The sequence below is a fragment of the Notamacropus eugenii genome, chromosome 7, assembly GCF_028372415.1.
Source record: "Notamacropus eugenii isolate mMacEug1 chromosome 7, mMacEug1.pri_v2, whole genome shotgun sequence".
In the NCBI taxonomy this organism is placed as follows: domain Eukaryota; kingdom Metazoa; phylum Chordata; class Mammalia; order Diprotodontia; family Macropodidae; genus Notamacropus; species Notamacropus eugenii.
Window position 1 is genome coordinate 86304589 of NC_092878.1, and position 24476 is coordinate 86329064.

General features: G+C 34.7%; 1 protein-coding gene across 1 annotated transcript in view; it reads left to right on the forward strand.

Moving 5' to 3' along the window:
• The window catches only part of LOC140514564 (polypeptide N-acetylgalactosaminyltransferase-like 6), a 902815-nt gene that overhangs the window by 705616 nt on the left and 172723 nt on the right, over positions 1 to 24476 (forward strand). The window lies entirely within an intron of this gene.

Genomic DNA, 24476 nt, shown 5'->3' on the forward strand with positions numbered 1-24476 from the left:
TTTGGTATGAAAACCTATCTTACAATACAGGAAAGTGGGGGATAAGGGGATAAGCAGGGTGGGGAGGATGATGGAAGGGAGGACATGGGGAGGAGGGAGAAATTTGAGGTCAACAGTCATGGGGAGGGACAGGATCAAAAGAGAATAGAAGTAATGGGGGACAGGATAGGATGGAGGGAAATATAGTTAGTCCTATACAAAACAACTATTATGGAAGTCATTTGCAAAACTACACAGATTTGGCCTATATTTAATTGTTTGCCCTCCACAGGGAAGGGGTGGGGAGGGAGGGAGGTAAAGAAATTGGAACTCAAAGTGTTAGGAACAACTGTCAAGTAATGTTCTTGCCACTAGGAAATAAGAAATACAGGTAAAGGGTATAGAAAGTTATCTGGCCCTACAGGACAAAAGAGAAGATAGAGACAAGGGCAGAGAGGGATGATAGAAGAGAGAGCAGATTGGTCATAGGGGCAATTAGAATGCTTGGTGTTTGGGGGGGGAGGGGACAAAAGGGGAGAAAATTGGGAACCCAAAATTTTGTTAAAATGAATGTTAAAAGTTAAATAAATTAATTAATTAAAAAAAGACATGTCTCTGTCTTTGACTCTTACTCTTTTGACTACATCAGCTGAAAACCTATTCCAAAATATTATTTTTCCTGAAAATTTCTCTATACTTAATTATGTTACTTAAAATATCTTATGAATCATATTTGTATTTTTATAAATATGATAAAAGCAAACTCCATCTTCTTTTAAGTATAATCTTTTATTTATATCAAATTCCATTTTTTCTTCCTTCTAAATTTAAAACTTATTTACATCAAAGAGCATTTTCTCCTTTATTGTTAATGCTGATTTGTCTATCCTGAAGAATTTAAAATATAATTAAACCAGAAGCATAGACTTGCATAGAGTTTGATGGCATACTACATATATATATTCATACCACAAAGTAAAATTACTAGCAAAATTTGCTTCTGTTGATTTTTGTATGAAGTGAATCTATTATCTGCCCTTTCCAAAAGTTCCTAGTTACTAAATAGGCAACAAAATAGTATACATGTTTCTCATCATTAGTTCTAATATTAAGATATTGAATAGGATGTGTAAATAAAAATATGTATTTTAGTGGAGGCATTTATGCTGTGTAGGGACAAGGGGTTTGATATTTCACTCTCAAAAATGTGAAGGCACAACACTTGTTAAAATGATAACTACAATAGCAATTATTATTATAATTAGAAAACAAATATTCAGATTTTTACTATTTCAGGTGATCCTTTGATAGGCATCTACCCTCAGGAAGTTCAAAGACAGAAAATAAAAAAAATCACATATACAATACATTATTCAAAGGAGCATTGTGTATGCAAACATGTGTGTCTGCATGTGTGTGAGTGGGAGACGAGAGCAAGAGAAAGATCAGAGTGAGAGCAAGAGCGTGTGTGTGTGTGTGTGTGTGAGATATATATATATATATATATATATATATATATATATATATATATATATATATATATATATAGAGAGAGAGAGAGAGAGAGAGAGAGAGAGAGAGAGAGAGAGAGAGAGAGAGAGCGAGCAAAGGACTGAAAACAAAATAGATGGTAGATGTCCATTGATTGGGGAATGGGCAAATAAATAGTGGTATGTGGATATGAAGAATATAAAGAGTCATAAGAAGATTTATATGAAATTTTTCAGAATGCAGAAAAAATATTCCTGAATTGTTGCCACTAGCCCAAAAGAAGATTTGGGGTAAAAGACAACAACTCAAGTTCATTTTAAAAAAGATCCTCATCATTAGAAATTGTCTCAGTGGTTATTTGAACATTTCCAAAATGTATAGCCAAGATTTGGCCACCAGTTCTTCACAAAGAAGATTTGGGCATTTAGTAACTATTTGCCTCCTTTGTTCCTAACCACAAACTATAGGTTACATTACAAATTCAAGTAAATTGAACTCAACTTGAGTTCATGGTAACCAAGCAGTCCTATTCCTCCTTAATTGCTCCCCTGCCTCATTCACCACAGAAGCTGTGCCATCCAAACCTTTTATTTCCTTCTTCAATCTCCCCAAACTTAGTGCTCACTTCTTTCTTTCATCTGAGGACTTCATCTTTTATAGTGCTGAATGAAAATATAGCAACAATAATAATAATTCTTCCATGTTCTCAAAAAGAGACATGTAAGCTCTCTAACAGAAGGATATTAGAAACTAGTGTGTTAAACAGATTCAAGTTCATATTATTCTTCTCTATGTTGGCTCAGGGGCAGTTTTTAGAGCCCCAGCTTCTTTATACCACATACAAACCCTCAAACTTTAGCGTTTAGATCTCTCCATTATTATCAAGGTCTAGATGGATTATTAGTACTGCCATTTATTATACATGCCATATATGGGCGCCATATTCTTCTTTCTCTATCTGTACACATACTTCCTTGCTAATATAACCCTTTTTTCTACCATCCACACAATATTCATGTGCTTTTTAAAAATGGTCCTCCCTCGAAGTGGACCTACCCCTTCAGATTATATGCTTGTTAACTTTGACATGCTATCTTACATACACATAATGTTCTATGAGGTATGATCCAAAAAAGCCCTCTATGAAATTTTGATCTTTGTTGCATAAGATCATCAATGCAACTTCATTTGAGATATGAAAAAAACTGAGGTCTAGCAGGGGGGAAGTTATCTGATCTACATCAAGACAGTCCTTATCCTTAAGGAGCTTATATTCTAATGAAGGATAGGACAAGAAAGGAATCTGACAGTGTCAAGGGAGAAGGTCTGGTATGGAAGTGTATATAACTGCAAAGATTGAGTGGATTCAGGAGTGAAATAAATAAGTATAGCCTAGGTGCCTCATGAAATGGTGGTATAAGCTACAGACTCATAAATCCATTACTTTGTGTAAAACATCTATCATTTTTGAACTTATAAAAGATCTAAAAACCAGTATTTTAGTAAATTCTCTCCTTCCTATTCACTTTCATTCCCTCAAATACTTATGGTAGCAACAGCATAAATGCTGAAGGCTATGATACAATGGAGAGAAAGAGTGTTTAGTTTCTAATCATAGTAATGATTTTTTTCTGCTTTATTAGATCTGTACTTCAGTTTTGTAATGCACATTATGTATATAACTGACCTTTACCTATAAATAGTATGAGACTAATGAAAGATGGAAGACCACATGAGTCAACATAAATTATTTCTTATGTAAAGGATTTATCTCATAAATACCCTGATTTACCAGCATTGGTAGGTAACAAAGCTTTCATTGCCTTGGGTCTGAAAGATTTTTTTAATGTAATGGAATATTCTCACTGGAACAGAAGATTTGGGGTAAAAGACAACACTAAAGTTCATTTTGAAAGAGATTCTCATCATTAGGAATTGTCTCAGTGGTTATTTGAACATATTCCAAAATGTGTAGCCAAGATTTGGCCACCAGCTCTTCACTAAGAAGATCTGGGCATTTAGTAACTCCATTAATTCTTGATCACTACATGGAAATGTGTGTTTTTCATTGCATGGGAAATGATAATGCCAGAACAGATGATTGATGAAGTACCATTCCAGTGACTAACCGCTGGACTGGAAACAGCCAATTTGACTAGTTGCTTTTTTTATTGAGGATCAATTGTCCTGAAGTCTTTATGCCAAATGAGATAAATTGCATCTATTGTCAATGTCATAGAAAAATGAAATAAACTGGTCCTAGCAAAATACTACAAGACTAGAACTAGGGTAATTTTCAGTTGTAAGATAAACATTTATGTCCCCAAAGAACATATATACACAACTTCTTCAGCTGTTAAAAGATGCCTTCTTATGTAAGTAATAGATGTCATTTAACAGAGAAGAAACTCTTCCTTCACGCACTAATTGGTTGGTGACATAATTAGGATCCCACCTGAGTAAGTAATGTCAGTCATACTAAGAATTAATGAAGATTGTCATGGGTATCAGTTAAGCAAATTATCTGTATTAGTTTTTAGAATGACTAGAATGAATGAATGAGACAAATAAGATTATAATAAATTATGTGTTCCATTCAATACAAATTTGTTGTATAATCTAAACAGAGAAGTTCATTTTTTTGTTTTTTGTTTGAGTTTTTTTGGTTGTTTTTATTTTTTTTTTATTTTTGTGCTTCATACACTAGAAGGAGAAACTTCTTTACCTGACACAGATGAAGAACTTGTCTATAACTTACAGTTTTAGAAGGCTGATGAATTTCTTCTCAACAGCCATTAACCAACTATCATCAATTAGCTATTTTCAAGGGAATGATCATTATTATCAAGTTGGCTGCTTTTAAATGGAGGCCTGAAATTCACACAAACCTGTGCCTAATGTTCTTCAAAGACTTAATAATGGTCAGGAAATTCAGTGAAAGGGGGCAGAGTCAAGATGAGTGAAAACAGGGACTTGCTTGAGCTCTTCTCCAAACCCCTCAAATTACATGTAAAATGATCCTAAATAAATTCTATAGCAGCAGAACAAACAAAATGATGAAGTAGAACAAATCTCCAATACAAGATATCATGGAAGGTCAATAGGAAGGGACTAATTGCACCAGGCTCTGAGCACATAAATCACTAGCAGCTTCAGATGTTTCCAAATGTCTCAACCAAGAAATACCAAAAACAACTTCAAAGATCAGTGGGGGATATCTCTGTTAGATCTAGCTGAGAATAGTATCATCTAGTCCCAGCCCCACGGTGGAAAGAAGAGCAATTTCAGGACCTATCCAGAGGCAGTGACTGCTTCTAGAGCTATTGGACCACAGACAGTGGGGGACTGAAAAGCAGATCATAGGGTAATGGCAGGGATCACTTTGCTTCTGCAGAGGTATGATTCTATTGCTTTGTCATGACTACATCTGTGTCTCAGTTCTTGGGTGGCTATCCTGGGGCAAGGAGAAGCACTGGAGTGGTGGACCTTGTGGTGGCAGTGGAGAAGGAACTTACCTCACAGTTCCAAGGCAGAAAAGAATACTTGTGGTGACTCACATACCAGAGTATGGCCCAGAAGAGGAATAAACACCTCTCCTTTGATGATACAAACTTAGAAGAGCTAAAAATATGTAGGTCCCTAGAAATATCTCTGAAAACAGCTGTGCAAAACCCTTGAAGCTTGGAACAGTACACTCTCCATGCTAGAAGCAGAGATCTAACTTAAAAAAGATCTAAAAATTCAAGTACTTAGCTGAGAAAATGAGCAAACAGAAGAAAAAAGTCAGACTATAAAATCTTACTTCAGTGATAAGGAAGATTAAAACATACAACCAGAAGACGACAACAATGTTAAAGTAACTACAGTCAAAACTTCCAAGAAAAATATGAATTTGTCTCAGACCATAGAAGATCTCAAGAAGGATTTTGAAAATCAAGTAAGAGAAATAGAGGAAAAATTGGACAGAGAAATGAGAGGGATGCAAGACAATCATGAAAATGAGCCAACGGTGTGTTAATGGAGATCCCAAAAATGCTGAAGAAAATAACACTTTAAATAAGTAATAATTAATAACACCTAAATAATAAATAATACCTTAAAATGGCAAAAGAGGCCCAAAAAGCAAATGAGGAGAAGAATGCCTCAAAAATCAGAACTGGCCAAAAGGAAGAGGAGGTTCAAAAACTCACTGAAGAAAATAATTCCTTAAAAATTAGAATGGAGCAAATGGAAGATAATGCCTCTATAAGAATGTAAATTATAGATGGCCTGAGCCAAAATGGTGGAGTAGAAAGATGCACCTACTCTAGCTCTCCCCCCATAGTCCATAAAATACCTGTAAAAATGACCCTAAACAAATTCTATAGCAGCAGAAGTCACAAATTGACACAGTGAAAGAGATTTCCAGCCCAAGATAGCCTGGAAGGTGAACAGGAATCACACCAGGCTTGGAGTGGAGTGCAGCCCTTGAAGCACAGCCCAGCCTTGGCCATGCTGCAGGAGTAGGCCTCCAGGGTGGAATCCCTGGCAGCAGCTGTGGTTCTCAGATTACTCAATCCACAAACACCAAAGATAGCTTGAAAAGTCACTAAGAAAGCACTTTCAACTGGGTTAGAAGGGAACTCAGTCTGACCTCAGCAGCTACAGCACAGCAGCCATTTTAGGGATCCTCTGCCTAAAGTTCCTGGGGGAACCAAGGAATTGATCTGAATCTCAGCCCTGAATGGTGGTCCTGGGGTGAGGAGGGGCATGCTGGCATGGTAGAACTACAGGTGGTTGTGGAGATGGAACATGACTCACAGAATCTGGGCAGAAAAGCTCTATGCACTAGTCTCAGAGGGAAGCTCAGCCCAAAAGGATGAGAAAGTAGAAGATAATAGGGAAATATCTCACTGGAAAAACAACTGACCTGGAGAATAGATCCAGGAGAGTCAATTTAAATACTATGGGACTACCTGGAAGTCATGATCAAAAAAAGAACATAGACATCATTTTTCATGGTATTATCAAGGAAAACTTCCCTGAGATTCTAGAACCAGAGAGTAAAATAAATATTGAAATAATTCACCAATCATCTCCTGAAAGAGATCTGAAAAGTGAAACTCCTAGGAATATTATAGTCAAATTCCAGAGATCCCAGGTCAAGGAGAAAATATTGCAAGCAGCTAAAAAGAAACTATCCAAGTATTGTGGAAATACAATCAGGATAACACAGGATCTAGCAGCTTCTACATTAAAGGATCAAAGGGATTGTGATATGATATTCCAGAAGTCAAAGCAACTAGAATTAAAACCAAGAATCACCTACCCACCCTCCCTACCTTCACTTGAGTATAATACTTCAGGGGAAAAAATGGTCATTCAATGAAATAGAGGACTTTCAAGCATTCTTGATGAAAAGACCAGAGCTGAAAAGAAAATTTGACTTTCAAGCACAAGATTCAAGAGAAGCTTGAAAAGGTAAATGGAAAAGAGAAATTATCAGGGACTTACTAAAGTTGAACTGCTTACATTTCTATATGAAAAGGTAATATTTGTAATTCTTGAAACTTTTCTCAGTATTTGGGTAGTTGAAAGGATTACGTGCACGTGCACACACACACAGTACAGAGTGAGTTGAATAGAAAGGGATATCTAAAAAATAAAATTAAAGGGTGAAAGAGGAATATATTGGGAGGAGAAAGGGAGAAATGGAATGGGACAAATTATCTCACATAAAAGAGGCAAGAAAAGATTTTGCAAAGGAGGGGAAATGTGGGGAGGTGAGAGGGAAAAAGTGAAGCTTACTTTCTTCATATTTGACTTAAGGAGGGAATAACATGCTCACTCAATTTGATATGAAAATCTATCTTACACTACAGGAAAGTAGGGGAGAAGAGGACAAATGGGGTGGGGGGATAGTAAAAGGCAGGGCAAATGGGAAGAAGAAGTAATTAGAAGTATGCACTTTTGGGGAGGGACAAGGTCAAAAGAGAGAATAGAAAAAGTGGGGGGGCAGGCTAGGATGGAGGGAAACATAGTTAGTCTTACACAACAGGACTATTATGAGAGTCTTTTGTAAAACTACACATACATAGCCTATATTGAATTAATTGTCTTCTTGGTGGAGATGGGTGGGGAAGGAGGAAAGGAGAGAAGTTAGAACTCACAGTTTTAAGAACAAATGTTGAGAATTGTCTTTGCATGCAAGTGAGTAATAAGAAACACAGGTAATGGGGAATAGAAATATATCTTGCCCCCCAAGATAAGAGAGAAGATGGGGATAAGGGAAGGGAGGGATGTGATAGAAGGGAGGGCAGACTGGGGGAAGGGGTAATCAAAATGCACAGCATTTTGGGGTGGGAGAAGGAGAGAGATGGGGAGAAAATTTGGAACTCAAAATTTTGTGGAAATGAATATTGAAAACAAAAAATAAACAAACAAAAAGAATGCAAATTATAAAACAGAACCAATGGAATGGAAAAAAAAAGATGATGTGATATATCTCTTTGGAAAAACAACTGTCCTGGAAAATTGATAGGAGGAGGGGATAAGAGGTGGGTGGTCAAAAAAAGGGAAAATGAGGGAGGGGGCATCAGAAGCAAACACTTGAGGTGGGAGGTCAAAGCAGAGAACAGAATAAATAGGGGGGCAGGATAAGGTGGAGGGAAATATAGCTTGTCTTTCATAACAACTATTCAGGAAGTGTTTTGTGTGACTACATATATACATATTTATGTATATGTATAAATATACATATATGTGTATATATAGTTCATATATATATATATATATATGAAACCTACATCAAATTGTTTGCCTTCTAAATGAGGGTGGGTGGGGAGGGAGAAAGGAAGAGAATTTAGCACTCAGAGTTTGAATAATGAATGTAAAAATTGTTTTCACATGCAACTGGGAAATAAGATACACAAGCAATGGGATATAGATATCTATCTTGCCCTACAACAAAATAGAAGGGAGGGGATAAGATAATGGGATGGGATGATAGAGGGGATGGCACATTGGGGTAAGAGATAATCAGAATGTACATTTTCTTTTGTGGGAGGGGCAGATGGATGGGGAGATAATTTGGAACTCAAAATCTTGTGAAAGTGATCCTTGAAAACTAAAAATAAATAGATTTTTAAAAAGAAATTCAGTGAGGAACATCAGTAAATAACTGCTTTGAATCTAGAACTGTATGATAAGTGAGCCAAAAACCTGATAGGAAGAGGAAAAGGGACCACTAGCAAAACCAGTATTGGAACAAGGAAAGATCTTAGTATTACCTGTCAAGGCCAAAGGATATTTTTACCCTGTGAGATATTGTGCCTGCCTTGATAAATGCCGAGAGTACAAGAGTGATCAGAAAATCCTAGGATAGGGATCTTGGACATTCCTTGGAGGACAGAAAACAGTGCAGTAGCACAAAGTTCAGACCAGGACAAGCTCATACAGAGTTTCTTAAGACCCTAACACTTTATCCTGAGGTCTCTGAAGATTCCATACTCTGAATCTGAAAGATCTAGAGGGCTATGACTCTGGATGGTGGATGTCAAGAGAAGAACTCAGGGGACCCAGGGTGAGATAAAGCAAGGCAGACTTCCCCAATGAAAAACAACAGCAGGGAAGCGGAACCTATTTGAGAAATTAAAGAAATAAGCTGAAAGCTGAAATATAAAAGATGCACCAACTAGCATCAAAAGTTATTACCAAAACATGGGAATAGTCAATGTGTGAGAGATTGAAAGGAGGTAGGTACACAAGGAGATTGGTCTCAGAGATTGAGGGAAGATAGGTGCATGCAAATATTAGTGAAGGGAATGATACTTACAGTCACTTTGGAAAAGCAATGTGGAATTCTGCAAATAAAGTTATTAAAATGTCCATGCTCTTTGACCTAGGGTTCCATTACTAGACTTATGCCCAAAAAAGGTCATTGATAAAAAGAAAGTCACAATAAAAACTAAAATATTTAAAGGAGTACTTTTTTAGAGAGCAAAAGATTGCAGAGTTAGTGCCCATAGATTGGAAAATATCTAAACAACCTATGAGGTTAGAATAAAATATACAATAGTTCAGTTAATTCCACAAAATCAAGATTCACAATCACAATTTTAAACAAAATTAAATTAAAATGAAAAAAATAAGGCACACAAATGTGAAGACCATAACATGTTTACAAAAATTAATATTAAGTATATCTGCTAATTATTGCATATTATAATAAAGGACATATTAATGAAAATACAAAATGTTGTTGAACTATTAGATTTCAATATGTTACTAATGGCATAAATAAATAATAGTAAGTCACAGAACACCATTGAATGCTAAAGAACAGAATTTGTGAGATAAGTGAAAAGACAAACAGCAATAGTTGGCAATTTAATTTTTCAAATATGCAGGGAATTTTTACAAAATTTGATCAGAATCTATGGGAAAATCCTTGTATGTACGTTTTAAAGTGAAAATTATAAATACTACTTTTATAGACCATAATAATAGGAACAAACACCAAAGAAAATATGATTGATAAAGGATTCAATGCTGAAAAGGATATGTTGAAAGACAAAATAGTATTGATAATAAAAATGTTATTAAAGGTAACAACAAACCCACATTTATGGTGTGTGAGTAAACAATTCTTGAAGATAAATGTATATTCCTGAATGTTTATATTGGCAATGGTGAGAAAGAGTTTCTTAACTTGGACTTTCAGTTTAAGCAATTAGAAATTCAAGACAATACTATATTTACACTGAGCGTAGAATGAAAAAAAAAACACAACTAAAAAGAAATGAGCAAAATTACAAGCAAAAAGATTTAATAAATGATAGAGCTTTTGAAAATTAGAAATTGTTTATAAAATTTATTAGAAGAAGAGTCAGGAAAATCAAATTTACAAAATCAAGAAACAGAGGAGGAAATTACAACACTAGTAATGAGTTAAAAACCCTGTAAATTTCATGAGTGTGTATAATAATTCATAGTGCCATTTTGTTTCATTTTTTCTTTTCCTCACCCTTTTGTTTATATATTTTAGTACTTGTATTTGCTTATAGATTTTAAAATAGCTTTTATTTGGGGAGGGGGGAAATGTACATTAACGAATGTCATTCATTCCTTCCTGAAGGCTGAGGAAAAATCAACTTTATAATTTGAAAGGGAGGGAGGAAAAAAAATCATAGGAAGAAACAAACAAAACAATATTGCTTGTTCTATTGAGCATGCAAATTCATCATTCCTAGCATCTAATCTACCACATTAGTCAAGTGTTCATATAAAGTGCAGTCTGGAATTGCCTTTGTATGTGTGGTGCTCAGTACAATACCTCTGCTTAATAAGTGCTTGTAAGTTGGTTAATTGACCTAAGTTAACTATGGCATTCCATGTCTGGTACTTTTTAACGACTTTATCCATGACTCTAAACAGGTGCCTCATCAACACATGTCATGTCTCTCTTTGGGAATACAGCTAAGCACCAGAATAAATTAATAGTAACTATTTTTAGCAGAACACTGATTTCTTATCAGAAAGAAATCTTGGCACCAGCTGTAGTGAAATCAGATTTGCTGATTAACTTTTCTTTTGCAATGGTGATCTTTTGACTCCCTTGGTGCATAGTGTATCAAAAGACTCCAATTAAGTAAGGAGAAAAATTGCAAACTATTTCAACATGTCCATTAATGCTGCTTTGTTTGCTTCAAATAGCCTAAGTTGACCACTTATTCATTCTTCCTGATTTGTTTTTTTTTTTTAATGTTCTATAGGAATTGGTAACAGGATAGAGGAGGCAGAGAGCAACAGAGAATGACAGAGAGACAGAGACAGAGAGAGAGACAGAGAGACAGAGACACAAACACAAACACAGAGATACTGACAGAGATACAAACAGGCAGAGAAAGAAAGAGACAGAGAGAGAAGAATGAGGAAGGAAAAGAGAGATATCTCATCTTAGCTACTAATTTACTGCTTAACTTTCAAAAAATGTATTTCCATAGGTCCCCTCTCTAGATATTCATTCTATAATTTATAGAAAGGAGGGTGCTAGGTTAAATGATGATTACAATCCATCATATCTTTATATTCTATAGTTCTGTAAAACTCAAGGCAAAGCATAAACAAGTTTAAGTTAACTAAATCTTTGGTTTAAGGATCCAGTTAATCAATATTTCCATTCACAATAGTTTATAAAGATCAGTTAAATTTATTAATGGCCAATATGAACTTCTAAAACCTTTAGGAAGCTATATTTACATCTTGTTCTATTAAAGGTTAGTGGCATATTTTAGAGATTGATGACTAGGTTTGGGAAGCAATCTGTGGTCAATGAACCCAAGTCACCCAATGTCAAATCTTTTGGTGATGAAGAATTTTCTTATCTTAGCCCTCATTTACAAATAAGGCTTCATAGTTTAAAAAGTTATTCCACTCATAGATGTAGGTGTATGGTACAAACATTCTTATCATCAGTTTTTAAATGAGGAAATTAAGGGCAGAAGAGTTCATTGTGAAGAAATAACTTTGAAATTCTTGGGGTGCAAAAAGAAATGTGAATTAGCAGTTATTGTTACCCTCATTGTAATTCTTTAATCCTGTTTGTTCTTTCTAACACCTCAGATATTTCTCTCTCACTTGAGGCATAGCTCTGCAGCTAATTTACTGCAAACCCTAGGGAGCTTCACTTAAACATTTAAAAGATATTATATCTGCAAAAGTAATATAATGGTATTTAGATTTTCATATACTTCACAAAATAATGCAATGAAAGTGCTATGTTTGCATGTATATGTAAATATATGTATGTGCGCAATAAATATGTGTGTGTGTATGTATACACATTATTATACACAGTATGGCATCATCAGGTCAAGAATTAGCCTTAGATATCGTGGTTAATACTCTGACCTACGATCTCAGGAAAAGACTTTTTTTCTGGTGAGGTGGGTACATTTGTACTTTCTGCTACTAGCAAGGCTGTGGATGATGGATCATTTGAGTTTGGGAATAGTTCTAAGTTTCAGTAGGGCTAAAGGCAATATGGGGCTAGGCGGGTATGCTCAATTCAGCATCAATATTGTTGACCATCATATGTGCCATAAGACTTTGTAAGGAAGAGTGAACTAACTAATCTAGGTCAGAAAAGTGAAAGTGAGGTGAAAGGTCAGTGAATGTCTACTGCACTTCCAGTCATGTGCAAGATCATAGAAAGGGAAGGAAGAGGATTGTGGAAGAGGGGAATGGACTAGAAAAGAGAGAGAAATGAAGTGAAGGAAGAAAATGAAGGAGAAGGGAGGGGAGGAAGAGTAGGGAGGTAAATGGAAAGAAAGAGAAAAAAGAAGAGAAACTACTATTCAGGGAAGCTTATCACCTAGAGGTATTTTTTGTTTGTTTGTTTAGATCTGACCATGTCAAATACCCTCATTACTCCTCCCCAGTCTTTACCTAATGAATTTCAGGGGCTTTCCATCACCTTCAGGAATATCAAATTTAAATTCTCTTCTCTTCTCACTGTCTGTGCGTGTGTGTGTGGTTTCTTTATATTCTGGATTCTTCCTACTATTTTTCTTTTTTCTTATTCTTTACTCTTTTCTACTCCACAATTCAGCTATGCTGGCCTGTTTGCAGTTTCTCTAATGCACTGGCTGTTCTCAATGCCTGGAATATTCTAGTCCCCTCCCTCCAATTCTTGGGTTCCCAAGTTTCTTTCAAGATGGTTCAAGTCCCTGCTTCATCAGGAAGCCGCATTAGCTGTTTGGGCTCTCTCTTCTGAGATTTGTTTACATCTGTTCTATATATCTTATATATGTCATGTATTCTGCATGTTGTCCCTCCCTTTAGAATGTATATTCTTCAGAGGCAGGAGATTTTTCTTTGCTTTTGTTCATACCCTCAGCACTTCTAATAGTGCCTGAGATACTGCAAATGCTTAATATATGTTTGATGACTATGACAGCTTTGAAAAATCTTAAGTGGAGAACTCAACATTTCTGAAGCTTTTCTGTAAAACAGCTGAGTAATTTTTTCAAACCCATGAACTAAAGAAAAATATATACAACCTTCGTAATCACTGCAATAAGGGAGAAAATAAATCGTGATAGAAACTTTAGAACACAGTAGGGAATTTAGTTTACTTCATTAATGTGGAACAAGATCTATTTAAATCAAACCTCAAATACACACACATACATATATGACACAATACAAAATAATGCAAAGTAGAGTGTAATGAAAAGAAAGTTGCAGGAGAGAAAGTTACAGGATATTTAATGCAGGAAATTTAAGGAGAGAATACTTTCAGGTTAGAGGTTACTACATGATGACAGGGAGTGGCATACAAGATGAACATTAAAGAAAAAGAAGCATTATCCTCTTCAGAACATAAGATAATAAAAATTATATGTAATAAAAGGAAATGAAAATACAGACCAAAATTAATTGTAAATTGAATAATCTAATCCTAAAGAATGTGTGGGTCAAATAACAAATTTTAAAAACAATCAATAACTTCTTTCAAGAGAATGATAATAATGCAACAACATACCAGAACTTATGGGATGCAGCAAAAACAGTTCTTAGGGAAAGTTTTATATCTCTGAATGTTTACATGAATAAAATGGAGAAAGAGGTGATCAGTGAATTGGGAATGCAATTGAAAAAGCTACAAAAAGGACAAATTAAAAATCCCCAATCAAACACCAAATTAGACAAACTGAATAATAAAGGAGAGATTAATAAAATTGAAATTAAGAAAACTATTGACCTAATAAATAAAGCTAAGAGCTGGTTTTATGAAAAAAAATAAAATTGACAAACCTTTAATTAATTTAATTTAAAAAAAGAAATCCAAATTACCAGTATCAAAAATGAAAAGGATAAATTGACTACAAGTGAAGAGTAAATTAAAATGATAATTAGGAATCATTTTGCCCAACAGTTTTGACAATAAATATGACAATCTTAGTGAAATAGATGAATATTTATTAAAAAAAATAAGTTGCCCATATTAACAGAAGAAGAAATAAAATTCTTAAATAAACCTATGTCTGAAAAAGAAATTGAGCATCAATGAACTCCAAAGGGAAAAATCTCCATTGCCAGATGGATTTACTAGTGAATTCTGTCACACATTTAAAGAACAATTAATTCCAACACTATATAGACTATTTAGGAAAATAGGTGAAGAAGGAGTCCTACAAAATGATTTTTATGATACAAATATGTTAGTGATGCCTAAATTGGGAAGAACTAAACAAAGAAAATTATAGACCAATTTCTTTAATGAATATAGATGCAAAAATTTATATAAAATGTTAGCAAAAAGATTATAGCAAGTTGTCACAAGAATAATATACTTTGATCAGATAGGATTTAACCTAGGAGTGAAGGACTGGATCAATATTAGGAAATTTATCAGCATAATTGATCATATCAACAACAAAACTAACAGTCACCATATGATTACCTCAGTAAATGAAGAAAAGCTTTTGACAAAATACAACACCCATTCCTGTTAAAAACACTAGAGAGTATAGGAATAAATGGAGCCTTCCTTAAAATGACAAGTAGCATCTACCTAAATCTATCAACAAACATTTTATATAATGGGGATAATCTAGATGCCTTTATAATAGGAGCAGTGGTGAAACAAAGATGTTGTTTATCACCACTGTTATTCAATATGGTACTAGAAATTTAGCTTTAACAATAAAAGTAGAAAAAGAAATTGAATAAATTAGAATAGGCTAAGAAGAAACTGAGTTATCATTCTCTGCAGATGATTAGATGATATATGTAAAGAATCAAGTAAAAAACTACTTGAAATACTAAACTACTTTAGCAAAGTTGCAGGATATAAGTTACACCCACACAAATCCTTAGCATTCCTATATGTTACTGACAAAACTCAATAGCAAAAATTCCATGTCAAGTTACTGTAGACATTATAAAATATCTGGGAGTTTACCTGCTGAAACAAACCCAGGAATATATGAACACAATTAAAAAACATTTTTCACACAAATAAAGTCAGATCTAAATAATTGGAAAAACATCAGTTGGTCATGAGTAGGCTGAGCTAATATAATGAAAATGATAATTATGTGTAAATTAATTTACATATGTAGTGTCATACAAACCAAACTACCAAAAGTTATTTTATAGAACTAGAAAAAAATATCAAAATTTATCAAGAAGAACAAAAGTTCTAGAATATGAAGGCAATTAATGAAAAGACATGTTAGGGAAGGTGACCTAGTCATACTAGATTTTGAATTGTATTATAAAGCAGCAATTATCAGCTCTATTTGACTCTGGCTAAGAAATGGAGAGATAGATCCTTGGAATAGTTTAGGTACACAAGACCCAATAGTCAATAATTATCACAGTCTACTGTTGGATATACCCAAAGACTCCAGTTTATGGGATAAGAACTCACTATTTGAGAAAAATTGCTATAAAAACCTGGGCATAGACAAATATCTGTCACTGTGTACCAAAACAAAGTCCAGATGGGTACACGGTTTAGATATACAGTCTGATACTATAAACAGATTAAGGGAGGAGAATAGTTTATCTGTCAGATGTATGGAGAATGTAGTAATTAAAGACCCAACAAGAGGTAGAGAACACTATGAAGTGCAAAATTTTGATTACATTAAATTGAAAAGTTTTTGCACAAACAAACTCATGCAAACAAGATTAGGAGGGAAGTAGAAAACTGGGAAAGAATTTTAAAACTAGTGTTTCTCACAAAACCCTCATTTCTGAAATAATTTAGAGAACTGAGTCAAATTTATAGGGATACTTGTCATTTCCCAATTGGCAAATGGTTCAAGTATATGAATAGTCAATTTTCAGAGGAAGAGATTAAAGCTATCTATAGTCATGAAAAAATGTTCTAAATCACTATTGATTAGAGATGCAAATCAAAACAACTCTGAGGTACCACAACAGACCTGTCAGATTGGCTAATATGAGAAAACAGGAAAATGATAAATGTTGAAGTCGTGGGAAAGTTGGAAGACTAATTTGTTATTAGTTGAGCTGTGAGCTGATCCAACCATTCTGCAGAGGAAATCTGGAACTATGCCAAAGGGTTATAAAAATGTGCATGCCATTTGACCCAGCAATATATCTTCTAGGTCTATATCATAAAGATATTATTGAAATGGCAAAAGGTCTCACATTTACAAAAATTTTTATAGCAGCTCTCTTTGTGGTGGCCAAGAACTGGACATTGAAGTGATGCCCATCAATTGGGGAATGGCTGAACAAGTTCTGATATATGAATGTAATGGAATACTGTTGTGTCATAAGAAATGATGGACAAGCAAACTTGAGAAAAACCTAGAAAGGTTTATATGAACTTATGCAGAGTGAAGTGAGCAGAACCAGGAGAGCATTGTACACAGTAACAGCCACATGGTGCTATCACTGATTTTGATAGGCTTTGCCCTTCTCAGCAATGCAAGGATCTAAAACAATTTGAAAGAAGTCATGATGGAAAATGCCATCTACATCCTGGGGAAAAATTTGGAGTCTGAATGCAGAGAGAAGCAGACTATTTTATTTTTGTTTGTTTTGTTTTGTTACTTCTTTCTCATGGTCTCTCTCATTCATTACAATTCTTCTACACAACATGACTGATGTGAAAATATATTTAGTAGGAATGTAAGTGTAAATGCTATGTCAGATTGCAGGCCATCTTGAGGAAGGAAAGGGGAGGCAGAGGAAAAATTTAAAACTTATGGAAGTAAATGTTGAAAACTTAAAATAAACTTATAAACAAAAAAGAGAGGCATCCTAAAGGGGGAAGAGGAAGAGAGAGGGAGAGTTTCTAGGTACAAAATCTGCAAGTGCCAAGAGTTGAGTAGGACTAGCTGTTTAATGAAGTAAACAACATTTTGGGAGAATAGTATGAAAAGTGATACAATGCAAAATAAAGTTAGAATGGTAGGTTGGAACTAGACTGGAAAAGTCTTTAAATATCACATTGAAGGGTTTTTATTTTAATCTATAAATAAATGAGTAGACTTAATTGTATTTGAACCAGGCAGTGGCATGGTTAGAAGTCAGATCTGGGCTTAGCACTTTCTTTTTTTTTTTGGAATCAGTGCAATTCAATTTAAAGTCAATTCAAATGTCTTAGTAGTTTATTCAAAAGTTATTTCATTTGATGAAATGTTGTATAGAAGTGGGTTACAAATACTAAGTTTATTAATTTTATTAACTCTAACATCATGATACAGTGGAAAGAAAGGAATTTGGAGTGAGAGTACCAGGATCTAAATCATGACTTTCTTGTTTATAATATTGAGTAAGTAGCCTCATTTTTCTTGACCTCATTATTCTCATTTGTAAAATTAGGGGGAATAGACAACCTTCAAAGTTCCTCCTAACTCTAAAAAGCTATAATTCTTAATCAGTGATTAATGAAACTATATATTCCCAAAATAAAGGTTCAGACCAAGGTTCCATACTACTCTGAGTTCTGTTGTCATGACTTTTATGTATATTAGCACTCTCTGACCTCTATACTAGGTTTTCATTTCATAAAGCAGTATGCAGACAATTTGTATTTGATATTTTACTTATTTTTTATACAAGAGAATAAACATGGGTAAAGATTAAATGTGGGCATCAAATGCTTAGAGAGATAGCATTTTCAAGTAACATTCCTTGGGGATATGTTGCTTATTTCCTCAGTTTTCTTTTTACTACTTTTAAACTACAGATAAAATTGTGCCTTTAAGCTCTAATCTATGACAGGGGAAATATTTATTTAAAAAGAAGTACCTCAAAGAGAAAAGAATGATTGAGGGTATTAGAAGAGTAAGATATCCTACAGGATGTTTATACAATGATAATAGAATCTTTGAGAAAAATCAAAAGGACACTTTTAAAGCAAATTGGTGTGTTTCCTGGGCTAGTTTCAAGTAAAATTATGTCATGCTTACTCTTACTGTAATATAAAATGGAAAAGGAAGCAACAAAAGGAATATGACAGTTTGGAAATTCATACAGAAAAGAAAAATTATAAAGAGATAGTTGGTATTTTTTTTTTAAATCACAGGAGGAGTGAGTGTTATGAACCTGTTACGCATTCTAGAAACTATTTTGACGCCTCATGGAAGCAGTTGTCATAAAAAGGGTGGGGTAAGGGTGGGGTGGTGATAGTGGGCCAAGGGACAGCCAAATTCAATGGCCTACAGATAAGTGTGGGGTGAACAGAATTGCCTTGGCTAAATTATCTGCTTGTGGGTTTTCTCTTGTATGTCCTCTTGGGGAACATATGCTGTTCATGCTTATAGTACCTTCCTGGTTGCAAAGAACTGATCCTCTAGCCAACTTCGACATTTACAAGAAAAAGATGACAAGTGGGGTAGGTTCTAAGTTTATCTTCAATATGATAAGGAGACATATCCTCACTAAAAAATCATTTTAGTCAGCAATTGATATGCCAAATGTATGCAACGTAGCAATATCTGCTCAAGAATAGAAGTCTGATTTGTAAATTCTTACAAGAAAAGATGGTGGACAATTAGGAATTCTCAAAGCAGAGAAGCTGGGGAGGACAAAGCCATTTTCAAGAAAATCTCCCAAGAGAGCCTAATAAGTAAACATCCCAAGGAAGAAGATGGAGAGAAATGTCAATAGAAGGAAATGGGGATTTTGAACAAATTTCTCACAAACTCTTTTATTTCTATTGAGGTTGGTAGAACCACCCCAACATTCTGACCCCAACATCATAATAGCTTATGTTCTTAAAAGAAAAAAATCATCTTATTTGCTAGTTTTTGCCATCTTTACTCAGTATGTCTTGAGGAGATACAGTGCTCCAGGCTTTGAGGATTTGTCATACACAGTTTTCAAAAGAAAAGAATAGAAATGTAGAGAAGTCTTAAACTTTATTGTTAAGGAAGAGCCACAACAAAGACTGAGGGATTGATAGCTCCTATTCTCCCTTCTCTCCAAGACTCTTTGGTCAACAAATAAACATTAATCAAAAGCTGCTCCCCTAAATAATTTCACCTCAAAAACTTTCACCTCACAAACTTCATCTAAAGAATATTAGATTCTCTAGAGTGCTCCCTCCAAGCCCAGCCAAATGCCTGTAAAAATGGCTCTAAACAAATTCTGGAGCTGCAAAACCCACAGAATGATGGAGTGAAGCAAATCTCCAGTCCAAGACAGCCTAGCAGTGTGCCTGAAAGGGTCTATCATGCCACTCTGGGAGCAGAACACAGTTCAGTGTGGGCTGCTCTAGCAAAGACAGGACCTGAGCAGGCCTTGGGAAGACTGAATCTCTCACACCTGTGGTGGTTTCCCAACACGACCCCAAAATGCGGAGGATGAATTGGAAGGTCAGTGGGAAAAGCCTGTGGGACCAGAGCAGGAGAGTGGAGAGATCTTGCCCAGGGCAACTGAGGGAGGAGGGGGTGGGGGAACCTGCAGCAGCAACAGCAGCAGCAGGGGCATCTGCAGCCACTGTTTCTAGGGCTCTAGCCCCACAGATTGTCCAGGTGGTTCAAGTGGCTGACAGTACACCCGCTACTCCTACTGAAAGCAGAGAAATACCTTTACAAAGATCTCAAAAGTCAAGTAAATGACCGGGGAAATGTGCAAAAACCAGAAAAAGAATCAGACTATAGAATCTTACTTTGGTGACAAGGAACACCAAAGTATGCAAATAGAAGAAAAGAAAGTCAAAGCTTCTCCATCAACAGCCTCCAAGAAAAATATGAACTCATCTCAGGCCATGGAAGAGTTCAAAAATGATTTTAAAAATCAAGTAAGAGAAATAGAGCAAAAATGGGGAAGAAAAATGAGAGTGATATACGAAAATCATGAAAAACAAATCAACTTCTTGCTAAAGGAGACCCCAAAAAGTGTTGAAGGAAATAACACTTTAAAAAAAATAGACTAATCCAAAGGGCAAAAGAGATCCAAAAAGTCAATGAGGAGAAGAATGTCCTAAAAAGTAGAATTGACCAGATGGAAAAGGAGATCCAACAGGTCACTGAAGAAAATAATTCCTTAAGCATGAGAATGGAGTAGATGAAAGCTAATGAAAAAACAAGAAATGTTTATGTTTATGAAAAAAACAAGAAATTGTAAAACAAAACCAAAGGAATGAAAAAAATAGCAGACAATGTGAAATATCTCATTGGAAAAACAACTGACCTGGAAAACAGATCCAGGAGAGACAATTTAAAAAATATGGAACTACATGAATGCCATGATCAGAATAAAAGCCTAGACATCATCTTTCATGGAATTATCAAGGAAAACTGCCTGATATTCAGGGTAAAACAAATATTGAAGGAACTGGTGAAAGAATCCACCAATTGCTTCCTGAAAGAAATCTGAAAAGAAAAACTCCTAGGAATATTGTAGCCAAATTCCAGAGTTCTCAGGTCAAGGAGAAAATATTGCAAGCAGCCAGAAGAAACAATTCAAGTATTGTGGAAATACAATCAGGATAATGCAAGATCTAGCAACTTCTACATTAAGAGATCAAAGGGCTTGGCATATGATACTCTAGAAGTCAAAGGAGCTGGGATTACAACCAAGAATCACCTATTCAGCAAAACTGACTATAATACTTCAGAGGGAAAATGGTCTTTCAATGGAATAGAGAATTTTCAAGGATTCTTGATGAAAAGATCAGAGCTGATTAGAAAATTTCACTCTCAAACACAAGAATCAAGAGGAGCATGAAAAGGATTAAGACTGAAATCCATCAATGCCCCTCTATCCAGTGTGACTACGATCCATGTTCTCTCACCAATTTGCCTCAGAGATTTTAATAACTTAATATAATAATATAATGTAATTAATATAATATAATAATAACTTTAATAACTTAAATCCTTTCTTAAAGGATTTTGATATTATATGGATACCAACAAAGTATAGAGCTTGTCTTTTGGTTATCTTTTACTCTCATTTTTAGATGTCCTTTCTAATATTTCTGACTGAGGATTTCTTTGGAACACGTAAAACACAAAATGCATCCATACATATGTCTATGTCTCAACATGTACTTTTTCTAAAATAGTTGCAGGGAATATTCCATTTCATAACTACTCACCATCAGATTTCTTCCTTAATCTATCCTGATAATCATTTGGGCAATATGAGTACTAACCAATATAGACAAACAGAAAATTCCTATTAAAGAAAATTTGTTTATAGCATGTAATGACTGTTTAATTATTCACTCAAGTTATAAATAAAATTTTCAATTCAAGGAAAGAAAGAATATTCGATGCTCATTGAGGGAAGATTGAAGGACTCAATTCTGTTTCTAGAAGTCAGGGTTAGAAGTGTTAACTCGATATTGTCCTTGGCTATCAATGTGGGCAAGGAGGTGCAAGCACATGCCTAGTGAGGGTGATATTACAGAGAATAAGAACGTTTTTGGGACAATGTGTCTGGGAATTAGGGGAGGAAGGGAGAAATCCCTGAGGTTGAGACTCTGAACAGAAATCAGAAAACAGTAGTAAGAAGGACCTCAGGGCAACAATGCCAACAACTCAGGATTAAAACTTGATTATAATGATATCAAGCTGCTAAAAATAAAATAAGAAAAATTTTTAAAAATGAATGAGCAAAGAAAAATAGAACCCAACCATTGATGATTACTTTGTGTAAAACAAAATCTAGGTTCATATTCAGAGAAGATACTGAGGTTAAAACAAAAGCCACTCCTGCCCTAAAGAGTAACGTCAATTTTGGTCACAAGTTCAAAAAAGAAATCTCGGAAGAACTTAAAAATGAATTTAAAAATCAAATAATAGAGAACAAGGAAAAATTAGGAAAAATAAATGTAATTGAGGAAAATTATGAAAAGAAAGTTAACCAATTGGAAAAAGAGCTACAAAATCTTGAGGCAGAAAATAGCTCCTTGAAATCAAGAATTGGGCAAGTAGAATCAAATGATGTTATAAGACATGAAGCAATAACAAAACTAGAAAAAATAGAAGAGAATATGAAACATCTTATTGAAAAAACAACTGACTTGGGGAAGAGGTCAAGGAGAGATAATATAAGAATTGGTAGATTATCTGAAAGTTATGATAAAAAAATCTTATTACAAGAAATTCTTCAGAAAAATTGCCCTGAGGTTCTAGAAAAAGAGGGAAAAGTGAAAATAGAAAAACAGTCTATCATTCCCCACCTGGAAAAGATTCCAGGAAGAACATTTATAGGGATGTCATAGCCAAGTTTCAAAATTCTCAGATTAAGGAGATGATATTGCAAGCAACAAGAAAAAAATTAAATATTGCAGAAAAACAATCAGGATTTCACAACACATAGCAGCTTCTATGCTAAAAAGATCACAGGGCTTGAAACATTATATTTTGAAGAGCAAAGGATTTTGGGTTGCATCCAAGAACACTTACCCAACTAAGTTGAGTATAATCCTAAATGGGAAGAAAAATGGACATTTGACAAAATGAAAGGCTTTCAGGTAACTATAACAAAAAAAAGAACTTACTGGAAAATTCATATAAAAGATCTAGAAGAAATATAAGGAAAACATAAAAGACTAATCACAAGGCACTCATCACGCTTAAACTGTTTACTTATGATATATGAAAATGTTATCAGTATTCTTAGAACTCTCATCATGACTAAATGATGAATAATCATGAAAGAAAGGCTGAGGTTGTATTGTGTATGATGGGGTGATCCTAAAAATCAAAATTGGGTAGAAAAAGGACAAAAAAGCAATTTTCTCATAAAAAGGGGGATGGAAAGGAAGAATTAATACAAGAAAAGCAGATGGGGTAGAGAGCTGGTAATATTGGAACCTTACTTTCATTGGGGTTGAAGAAGAAACAATATAAACATCTGGAGAGGTTTAGCAGTCTTTTGATCTTAAGGGGGTGGCACTTGATCTAGTAAGTATGAAAGGCTCTACATGGTAAGGTCTTCCATATTTGCCACTGACTGAAGTGATTCCAACTAGAAGTTATGTGTAATTACATAAAAGAGTTTGGGCTATTTATCCACACAGGAAAGAGAAAGAAAAATTACTTCCTGCCCAGCTAAACATGTACTTGGATGTAGTGCTAAGTAATTTATCAATATGTATAGTTGGAATACTGAACTGTGCCTAGGGTTGAACAGAAAATACTTCATCACCTTCAGGAAATTTCAAAGTTTTTCCTGGCCCCAAGCTTTTTAATACTATCAGTTTTTATATATTGCTATAAGGTAATTAGATCTGGAACACCACTTATAGAGTAAAAAGTAAAAGCTGTCAGAGAGCAATGGAGAGCTTTATGGTGTGAGTAGGTATCAATATATAACCAAAGAGGAAGTCTAAAAAATGGAAATAAAAGATGTCAGAAATTTACATGATAGGGAGAGAAGATGGGTTGGTTCTGTGACAAGAGAAAGGGGTCCTAAATACAACTAGAGCACTCCCGTGGTACCGTGGGAATATTGGGAGAAATTGAGGAAGGCCTCCAGTATGATGGATGAATTTTCTATAGCAAACTTTTGGGAGAGGAACATAGGCAAGAGATGTACAGAATAAGTAGCGATGTGCTTTTGGAAAAAACTTTCTTAATCTAGGAGATAAGATTGGTTTGATTAAGTTAAAGAAAGAGTTATTAAAGCACTGTACGTTTTTACATTTAGGAACCTCTAGAAGAAATTGGAATAGAATTGCTCTGAGTATTGCACTAAGTGGTTGGAGGTAAATAGTATACATCTGTGCCTCCTATGTGGTTTTTTATCAATCATCAAGAGAACATAGGATCTCTGTGAAGAAGCTTTGAAACACTATCAAGATTTCCCAAAACTGTGAGTGATGAAAGGACAGATTGAGGAGGAGGAACTAACTGAAAAAGTCTAGGAAGTCTCTGTACCACTCTATACCACTGACTTAGACTTTTATTTTTAGACATCTTCCAAGCTGTAATTTTTTCATTAAAATTATATTTATATTGAAAATTGTTAATTAAAAAATAATGCGAACAAATAAAATCACATGAGGAATAATAAAG